This window comes from Mesocricetus auratus, unplaced genomic scaffold, assembly GCF_017639785.1.
Source record: "Mesocricetus auratus isolate SY011 unplaced genomic scaffold, BCM_Maur_2.0 Super-Scaffold_100010, whole genome shotgun sequence".
NCBI classification, from domain to species: Eukaryota; Metazoa; Chordata; class Mammalia; order Rodentia; family Cricetidae; genus Mesocricetus; species Mesocricetus auratus.
The window spans coordinates 69,062,074-69,072,735 of record NW_024429194.1 but is presented as its reverse complement, the minus strand read 5'-3'; positions in this window follow the sequence as shown (position 1 = coordinate 69,072,735).

The following is a 10,662-nucleotide window of genomic DNA, read 5'->3' as shown; positions in this document are numbered from 1 at the left end:
GCCATCTTGGATTCTTCTTCCCTCCCCACTGAGGGACCCTCATCAACACTATGAGGAATAGATGACCCCAAAGCCCACAAAAACATTGTTCCTCATTCCATCTCAATCACCATCTGCACCTGGAGTGGGCACAGTATAGACAGGATAGCAAATAGAGCCCCAAGTCCTTTTCCTGTGGGTGCTGGTGTGGGAGGCTTACTCTACAGGCTTCCGATGCTCAGTGACATTTCGTTGTGGTGTCCACAGTGCCTGCCACACTCTGCCTTGGGTTTTAGTACGTAGGCTCATTTGGTTCCCCATCTCCTACTAACTGTATGGTCCTTGAAAGCAGAGGCTGTGTTTCAACAGTTTCCCATTGCCAGACACACTGCCTTTCTAGTACGTGTTGACTAGCCTGTCTGCTGGGACTGGTGAGTGACAGCCAAGCCTGAGTTGTAAACAGTGAACTGACTTTCCGTTTTCCTCGCAGAAGATGGGAGCTGTCTAGGAACTCAGTAGTATGAGGAAGGGGAAGACGGAAGAGCGAGCACAGGCATCCAGGCCTCCTGCCTCCCCCAGGCTCAGCAGCCGCCTCCTGTCATCCATGTTCCTGTCTCCTGCAGGCTTGCAGTGCCAGCAATAGGGCATCAACATGTCTGTCTGGCCAGATTTGTATCCTCGGCTGTGTCTACAGTCCCTCAGTTTTGGTTTTCTGGCTAATCTGCCCATGTTTTTATGCATTTGTTGACTTAGCCGGCACCCATGTGTTTATCGATAGATCCTACCTCAGGAGACTGCTTCACAATGCTTTCTCATTAGCTGGGCTACCATTGGTTCATTTATAACTCATCACTGCTGTTGCACCCTTCCCCCATGGGAGTCTGTTGACTGCTTGATACTAGGGGCTTTTAACAAAACATTTCTCATCCCCTCCTCCCAGTAAGGCCTGCATGCAAGTTCCTGTTTATTGTCTAAAAGCTAATTCCTGTTTTGGGCCCACCCTTTGCTGGAGGGCCCTGGGAAGGTAGGCTTCTGACCTTGGTGTTTTTCCACCATACCTGCCTTTGGTATATAAGGCTCCATTCTTGTAATAATAAATGCCATTCTCCTTGGAAGAATGAGCCACTGTCTTTGTCTTTATTTTCATCCTTAGCCCTTAGCCTCGGATCGTTGTGAAGTATGGTAGCACTGTAGCTGCGAACACACTGGCAGCTTGCTACAACTGCTATACTCAATTTCATTTCTTAGTCAAAACAGTTCCTTTCTGGATGTGCTTTTCAATCACTCATTCAGCAAACGCTGTGGCACGTGGGTTTGAACAGGATGCTGAATGGAACCAGCATAGTCCTTGTCTTTGGAGATTACAATTGAGCCTAGCTTTGACAACCTTTGGTTCTGACTTTTCCCAACCTGAGAGCCCCTGGGTGATGTGGAATGAGCCTACTTCCCATTCCATTGTGATTCGTCAGCTGTCCCAAGACTGTAGAGTTTCTTTTAGGGTCACCAACTCTCCCTTTTACCTCCATCTCCAGCACCTAGGATTCTGCCACTCACAAGTGATTTCTAGGTGCATCTCCAATGGCCTCAGGGTAGACCCATTCCTAACTCTGAACTCTCCTACCCTCCTCTTGGGTCAAAAACCATCCATTTATCCTTTGAGGTCTAAATAAGAAGTTTCTTGCTTGTGAAGCTTCCTGTACCTCAGTCACACTAGCTACCTTTCCAGAGTGCCTGAGGGCAGTCTAGAAGACAGCAGGAACACCCAGGAAAACAAGCCAAATCAAGATACTGACTTTTTTTTTTGTTTGTGACAGAGTTTTACAACATAGTCCTTTCTGTCCTTGGATCCTCCTGCCTCTGCCTCCCAAGTGCTGAGATTAAAGTAATGCACTCCTATGCCCTGCTAAAATACAGAAGGTTATTATTATTATTTGGTTTTTAGAGACAGAGGTTTCTCTGTGTAACAGCTCTGACTATCCTGGAACTTGCCCTGTAGACCAAGCTGGCCTCAAACTCAGCTTTCGTCTGCCTACCATGTACTGGGATTAAAGGCGTGCGCCACGACCGCACAGCTAAAGATTAAATAAATCTTTTAATGTACACTTTAGAAAATTTAGTTCTATGAAATTGTAACCCAGTCTCCTCCCCAAAGGACATGCTCATTGCCACCCATGTTCTTCTAGACATACCTGTGCATACATGAATAGGAAGCCCAAGGATCAGTACTGAAAAAAAAAAAATAACGAAGAAAACCAAACCAAACCCCCAGTACATAAGGACAGCAAAGTCAGTTCTAAAAACTGCAGCTACCTCAGCCATTCACTTTGAACACTGCTATACATGCTCTGCAAGAACAAGGCGTTATGCCCTCCGACCACCCTGTGGCTTGTTAACCTGTGCGCTTCCAAGTAACTTGGCCGAGACCAGGAAGTTGGAGACTTGGCATCTAAAACCCTGATCTTCAGTTTTAAAAGCTCCTGTACCTAAACCCCTTGCATCTGGATTTAGATTTTTTGTTGTTGTTGTTGTTTTTGTTTTTCGAGACAGGGTTTCTCTGTGGCTTTGGAGCCTGTCCTGGAACTAACTCTTGTAGATCAAGCTGACCTCAAATTCACAGAGATCCTCCTGCCTTTGCCACCCGAGTGCCCAGCTTGGGTTTAGTTTCTTAAGACTCATAAAGGGTTCAGCTTCAGGGAGGACGGAAGTGAACCTGCAGAGAGCAGACGCATAGTAAAGATGACACAACTAGGTGGGAAAGGACTTCAGAACTTGTCAAGTTTAGATTCTTTTCTGAGATTAGACATAAATATTTTATGAAAGGCCACAATCTAAAAACATTTTGTTTTAATTCAAGGGGAGCTCAAATGTCATAAAGACAAAGGCAGGCATGGGTAACAACCTGAAAATAAATTTAAAAATATTAAATTAGGAGCTGGAGAGATGGCTCAGAGGTTAAGAGCACTGGCTGCTCTTCCAGAGGTCATGAGTTCAATTCCCAGCAACCACATGGTGGCTCACAACCATCTACAATTCAATCTGGTGTCCTCTTCTGGTATGTAGGCAGAACACTGTATATGTAATAAATAAATAAATCTTTTAAAAAAATTAAATTAGACTGAAAAAATATTTGTATTGTAAATAGGCGAAGGGGGAATTCTATGAAGAGGCAAGACAAATTAAAAAAAATCTTAATGGGGACATGAGCCAAGTTTATGAAGAGAAAATTCTGATAAGATTCCTAAATGTCCATAAACAAAATAAGTCATCTGATTTTCCAAGTAACTCGGGGAAACTAAATTGTACAAATTTTCAGCCACAAAGTGAGCAAACTATTTAAATGGTGACATTTAGCACCAGAGGAGTCCCAGGGTTTAACTGATTAGAGAAGCAGACCATTTAGCAGATGGGTCCTCAGGCGTGGCTGGCATGGGAGTCACTAGGAGCCTTTTCAAGGGCAGCTGATGTTGTTTACAGAGGTATGTGTGCCCTGCTATGATGCCCAGATCCAAGACAGGAGGCCTGCCACGATGCCAATGACCGGCCCTCCACTTCCTGGTACGATGCCTGTGGTTCTTGCTTCTGAAATGAAGCCACTCATTGGAGGCTACAAGAGCTGTGATATTGGGCCTCCAGTGATGAGATCTCCCACTGGTTCCATGCTGGTGCCCACTCTACTTGGCATGACTTGGCCAGACAGATAAAAGGGGCAGGGCTTGCTTTTTAACAAGTTTTGTTGTTGTTGTTTGTTTGTTTTTGGGGACAGAGTTCTCTATGTAATAGTCTTGGCTGTTTGTAGACCAGGCTGGCCTTGAACTCACAGAGATCCACCTGTCTCTGCTGGGATTAAAGGCATGCAGTACCACAGCCTGGCTTGTATTATTTTTTTCTATTTCACTGACGAGCACAGTACAGTGCCTGGGTGGTTTTAGCAGCATGGCAAGGGCTGCTTCTCCCCGTTCCTAAAAAGAATAGTTTGGAGGGAGAAGTGGAACTTTTTCTTCATATTGTGAAATACAAAATTACAACTTTCAGCTGTTTTAGTTTAAAAATAAAATGATTCTTTGAGAGCTACGGTCAATGTGTGTTTGTCGTCTGGCCTTTCGTTACACCTTGCAGCCTAATACATTTTGCCCTTTCTCTCCTCTCCCCCATTGAGCCCCAATGTTTCCGTCTCTCTAAGCCCGGTTCAGAAGCCACCCCGCTGCCAGAGCCTCAGAGGCTTGTTCCGGGCCGCACGGACAGCTTTCTCCGTACCCGTGGTTCACACCCGTTACTTTGGCACCCTGGCGTTAACTGAGCGAAGCGTTTACTTGTCCACCCGCCCTTCACAAGAAAGTAAACCTTTTAAGGGTAGAGACCGTGTTTCAGGCGTTTAGCCATCTCTCTGCCTGGCACAGAGTAGGTGCGTAAAAAATGACTGCTAAGTAGAAGAACTATGCCTGTGAAGAAGAGAGCCTTACCGCGTATGGTGTAGGTCATGTACCTATTTATGGAACGTTCAAGAACATCATTGTCCCAGTCAGCAACCTTAAAAAAAACTTGATGATTAAGGAAATTTTAAACAATTTTCTGCCATATCTCAGCAGAAAAGAAAAATCGCCAGGACAGTTATATTTAAATTAGCCTTGAGAGGTTAAACACGTAGTATCAAGTGTTTACATTTGTAATAAAAATAGCCTTTCTCCACTATTCTGCACTCTCTCTCCTATCCACCAAACATGTTCAAGGAGCCAATAGATCTAAATGTTGTCGGAGATGAGGACACACCACACTGGTCTCCCCAGGTCTTCATTACCTCAGTGGAAACCTCTTAAAGCTATGAGAGGATTACACAACCATTGTAAAATATGGGATATGTGGAAATTCATTAAAAACAAAGTGAAAATCGCTGGGAAACTGTGGTGATGTTTTGTTTATGCTATAACAAATAAAGCTTGCTGAAACCTGACCACACTAGTTATGCATAGAGGCCAGGCAGTGGTGGCATACACCTTTAATCCCAGCAGCCACACAAGTTAGCCATAGATGCCAGGCAGTCACCTTTAATCCCAGCACTTGGGAGACAGAAGCAGAGGATCTCTTGGCCATTCAATCTTTCAGACTGAATCTGTCTAAAAGACAAACATAGCGCACAAAAAGGTGATCCCAGCACTTGGGATCCTAGGCCTTTAATTCCAGCACTAGGGAGGTGGAGACAGGAGTTATATTGCTGGCCAGAGAGAGAGGAATATAAGGTGGGAGGAGACAGGAGCTCAGTCTGAGGAGACAGGATGGCCCATATGGTCTGAGGATTCAGTAGAGGTAAGAGGTCTCTCTGGTGGCTGGCTTCTTTACTTCTCTGGCCTTTGGCATTTACCCCATTATCTGATTCCGGGGTTTTATTATGAAGACCTACTTAGAACTCTTGCTATAGGAAACTGTTAAAGAAAGCATTTACTAATCATTAGGTCTCAAACCCAGGACAATGGCTAAGGTGCATATTTAACATGTCATATAGGACCTGACCTCCAGGTTCTCCCAGCATCCCTCAGTCCCTACCTGTTACAGGGTATGACTGGCATACCCAACTTCTACCCTGAACTCTCCAGTCCAGGGGCTGGGCTGTCCTATAAAATCCAGGTGTTTTGGCTATGCAGGTCCTTTTTACCTGGCCTTTTGGCCTCTTGGTCTCCTGGCTCTCCCCTCTTGCCTCTCCCTTCTTCTCACATGGCCCGGCTCAGTCTGCTGGCCATGTTCACTGGGGACTCTCCTAGATGTCTCTGCCTCTGGCTATGCTCTCCCTCATGTCTACAATAAGCCTTCCTCTCTACCATACATACCTAAGAGCAGTCATGTTTCCCTTTTGAGTTTCTTTTTTTCCCCACTCACTGTGTATTCTTTTAGTCCTTTTTCTGTGCCCACACTCACCAAATATTTTAATAGCACAAAGTCATATTAATCACAGTATTTTGCCAGCTGATTTTTCCCATTTGAAATAAACCTTGTCACTTTCTATATGATGAAACAGAGCTGCACCAGGACTTTTAATGGCAGGTCTTCCCTGAATGTCTCAAATATTGTTCAACTCCCCACTCGTGTTTAATTTACTTCCACGTCCTCTTGCATGAAGACACCCCTGGGGATTGCTTTCTTGGATTCTGTACTTAACAGGTGTTTGCTGTCTTGGGGGAATTGCTAGGCCAAGAGGCACGTATATTTTTGTAAAGGTTTGAAAACACACTGCCAAGTCCTCCAGGAAATACTCCCCAGTTGCAATGCCCCTTAGCACTAGAGAGCAATGCCAATGCCCTCAGGCTGTGGAGCTGTCCCTGCGCTCCACACTCGCCTGAGGACTGTGTGCTACAGTTCATGGCCATTTGCATTTCTTTCATTAGACGTGTGATCAATTCTTCGTTAATTGTTTTGAGTTTTGGTGGTGGGAGAAGGGTGTGAGCTAAGAGGTACTTAATGTAGCCGGGCGTTGGTGCCTCTGCCTCCCTGAGTGCTGAGATTAAAGGCATGTGCCACCTTTAAGGGTTATCATTCTTTTGTAAAATAAATTACCTTTTCCCGTGTTCAATTGAAGCATACCAGCAAATAGTAGGTAGGGGCTCATATGCTGGACAGATGTGAATTCATTTAGATCTTACCATTCACTACTCTGGGAAACAGTTATTATCCCCAGCCTGTCCAGAATGTGACAGATAGCTGGGCTCACATGGCAAGTCTGCTGGCCAGACAGGAATGCAGGAGTTCAGGCTGAGAATCCAGTTCCCTAACTGCTGTATCCTGCCTCCAGGCTGACACCTCACTGCCCAATGCTAAACTTGCACCTTCTGGCCAACCCTGCAGAGACATGTTTTCCTCCTTTTACTTGAAATCATCCTGCTCACAGCTTTTAAATCCTGGCCTGGCAGGAAGCTGGCACGGCTACCTAGCTCACCTGCTACACCAAAAGACAGTTTCCTCAAGGACAGTTAAAGGAAAACTAACCTATGTGTATTTGTTTAAGGCCAACGCTTAGCTTGTAGAAGGATATAGTCTTCCTTCCTCTATCATTGGGCTCCATTTCACTTGACAAATAAGACAACAAGGCTATAAACAATTGCGCAGCCCAAGAGTAAACACAGAATTTGGTCTGTGCCCCTCTGTCTTCCTGAGATGCTGTCTCACAAGGTTGGATTACGTGCAGCTGCTCATGTATACTTTAGGGTTCACATAAATGGAAACAATTTTAGTATCTCTCAAGCATCTTTTTATTTCATAATGAGCTTAGATAGTATGAATGCATATAGGCCCAACTTGCTCTTTTTAATAACAGTATAGCAGTTCATCCTCTTGTAAGCTGTAATTTCTTATAGGTGTCCCCTATGACCATTAATATTTTTTTTTGACATTTTGCTTTTGCAAACAGTGGTGAACAGCTTCTGGCCCACCAGGTTAAGCACCATTAGAGTGACAATGATAAGGGAGAAAAGATTACCAAAAAATGATGAGTGGAGTTGCTACTTCAAAACATGTACATGGCATACATTTTGATAATGGTGAAACTGGACCATAGAGTTTAAAAATTAGGTAATAGTTCATAAATTGCATAGTTGATTATCAATTTAATAAGTAGTTTTAAGAAACTGGGTGGCTTTTGAAGGAGGAGCAATTTAAACATGAGCATGCAAAACCAAAACTAGTAGGTAGGGTGGGGAGAGGCTTACACAATTGATTTCATCATTATTTAGAAGATGCTTGCATTTAAGCAATAATAAGATGCAAAGTGGTACCCAACATCAAAGGCCACAGTGACCTGTGGTTCACATCAGAGGAAAAGTACCACAGCATTAAATTAATAACTCTGTGGTTCAGAGGAAATCTATTTAGTCTCTTAGTTCGTCAGTCTGTAAAATGGAAAAACAATTGTGCCTACTTCATTACGTTCTAATGAAATGGATGAATAGATAGGAACCATGTTGAGCAGGGAGCCTTGTTAAGTGCTTAGGGTTGACCAAGAGCTTTAGTTAGAATGATGGGGAGGGAGGATGTTACCGAGTGGATGGGGTAACATTCAGGATTGAAGATTGAAACAATGTAACAGGAGGACTAGCTAGGGAAGGGGGCTGTCTGCCAGGTTCCTTTGACACAGTAGAGATGTTTGCCCCGTTGTTTTCTAGGAAACAGTTGTTCTTGGTTCAGTGTAGATGATACTGATCTTGGCAACTGAATAGAACACTGGAGTGTTCACAGTGATTATGAAAAGCAACGGCAAGAAGGCCATTGATTAAAACATGCTAATACAATATAAGAAAAGCAATTGTTCAGTGTTGAATGACATTTTTTTTTATTTGGGGATAAGTTGTTTTGTTCATTCATGGGACTAACAAGGATTTTGGCAAATATTATATAATGCTTTTGGTTTCAGAAGGACAGAATTTGTATAATTTTGCATACTGATGGGCAATTTTACTCTTGTATGGAGCCATATTAGGTCCACATATATGCATTTATATGTGCCATATTATGTATAGTAATGATAGTAATAATTTTATGTGCTTAAATTTTTGTAGTGCTTAAAATTATTTTTTGGCAAAATTTTCAGTTTCAAGGGACTGATTTTATTTTTTTCCATTGTGTGCCTTGCTTAATCACTATACTAGAAAAAAATCAAAACTTCAAATTTAATACACATCCAGTTAAAAGTCAAGTATTTTTACAGAAAGCACAGTCAAGAAATAAATACACAATTATTCCCTACTAAAATATTAATTTTATAATATTTTATAATAATATGAGCTTTAAAAGAAATCTTGTGAGTATTTGGAACCATTACAGTTGATTTCTAAAAGATTCAAAGTTAACAGATCTATTGTCGGGAAAGGGCAATTGTTATTTTTAGCCTGACCCCCCCAAAGAAAAAATTCAAAAACTTCTCAGGATGAAAGAAAATTTTAGAATAGTAAAAAGCGCATTCTCCAAAACTTTAAATAAATAAATAAATGCTAATTAAAACAAAAACAAAACCCCGGGTTTTCTACCTTCCAAGCCATACAAACCTCCTAAATTTGTTCACTGAGCAAACCCTAGGATTCCAGATGGTGGCGCTGTTCTCTCGGAGGAGCACAGTCTACAACTGCCATTACTCTTTTATCTGTAAATTAAACAGCTAAACAACAAAACAATACAAATTTCTATTTGTTGTCCTCTTCTCAAGTTCTGCTCTTTAAACGTGCAGTTATTTTAATCTCCAGTGACTGGTCGGCAATGTATGCAGCATAAAGACAGTGTGGTGTGGTTATGATGGTGGGTAGTGATAAGAAAATACGGGCGCTGTTCTTTGTATCTGAACAAAGAGCCAGAGATGCCTCCTAAGACTTATAAATCTGCAGAAAAATAACAAGACTCTGGACAATTACTAAGGTGTTTAAAGTGGAAACACTTTTCATTCCATGAGGAAACAGAGTGTTAAGCCGCAGGATAAGCGCCTACCAGTTACCTGGTTATCTTAAACAGCATCGCTGCTGCAGCTGGTCTCCGCTTAGTCTCTAGGGTGTGAAAGTCGTAAGCAGAAAAAGTAAATGCTTACGAAGTTTATTTTCAGAAGCCACTCCTTAAAAGACAGAAATGTCTTTCTATAGAATTTCTTTTTTTGTGTGGAATGGTGTGGCGCATGCCAGCAATCCCAGCGCTCAGGAGACTGAAGAAAGTCAATTGTCCAAAGTTTGAGGCAAGCCTGGGGTACTATAGGGTGAAACTGTCTCAAAATTAAGACAACGAATAAATAAACATAAGAAGTTATTTTAAAAATAGTCTTCGCCAGGCAGTGGTGGCACATGCTTTTAAATCTCGACCCTCAGGAACCAGAGTCAGGCAGGTCTCTGTGAGTCGGAACCAGCCTGCTCTATCCAGTGAGTTCCAGGACAGCCAGGGCTACACAGAGAAACCCTTTCTTGAAAAACCAAAATAATAATAAATATTAGTGTTAATAATAATAATCTTTAACAAAATGAACTCAATGGATTTTTGTACAATTTGTTTCATGTGGTTTTGTTTTTTTTTCTGTCTTAACGGTCTTTGCCTATATATTATGGTTTCCAATTTTGTGTTTTTATAAGTTTTGTATATGTGTGTATTTCTTGTGCTTTTTTTCTTTTTAAAATTTTTCATTCTGAACAGGACATTGGTGGCGCATGCCTTTAATCCCAGTACTCGGGAGGCAGAGGCAGGTGGATCTCTGTGAGTTCCAGACCAGCCTGGTCTAGAGAGCGAGTTCCAAGACAGCTTCCAACACAATACAGAGAAACCCCGTCTGGGGGGGGGGATTCATTCTGGTTCCCTCCTCCCTTTTTTTTCCTGTTTGTTTCCTAAGGGAAAAGAGAGAGAAAGAAGGACTGAGAAGTTGTGTGAGTGGGAAGAGGATCTGGGAGGAGTTGGGGGAGGGAAAACAAAGTCGGAATATATTACCCAAAAAGAATTGCTTTTGATATATGTATCTCCTACATATACAAAAAAACACAAACAAAACACCAATTACCACCAAAAAAAAAAAACCGCCAAAAATTAGTAATATTCAAATACCACTATTGACTCTCCCGATACCTGTGGATACTTAAGGGGAAGGTTTTCTTGTTTATTTTGTTTTGGTTTTGGTTTTTCGAGACAGGGTTTCTCTGTGTAGCTTTGGAGCCTGTCCTGGAACTAGCTCTTGTACAACAG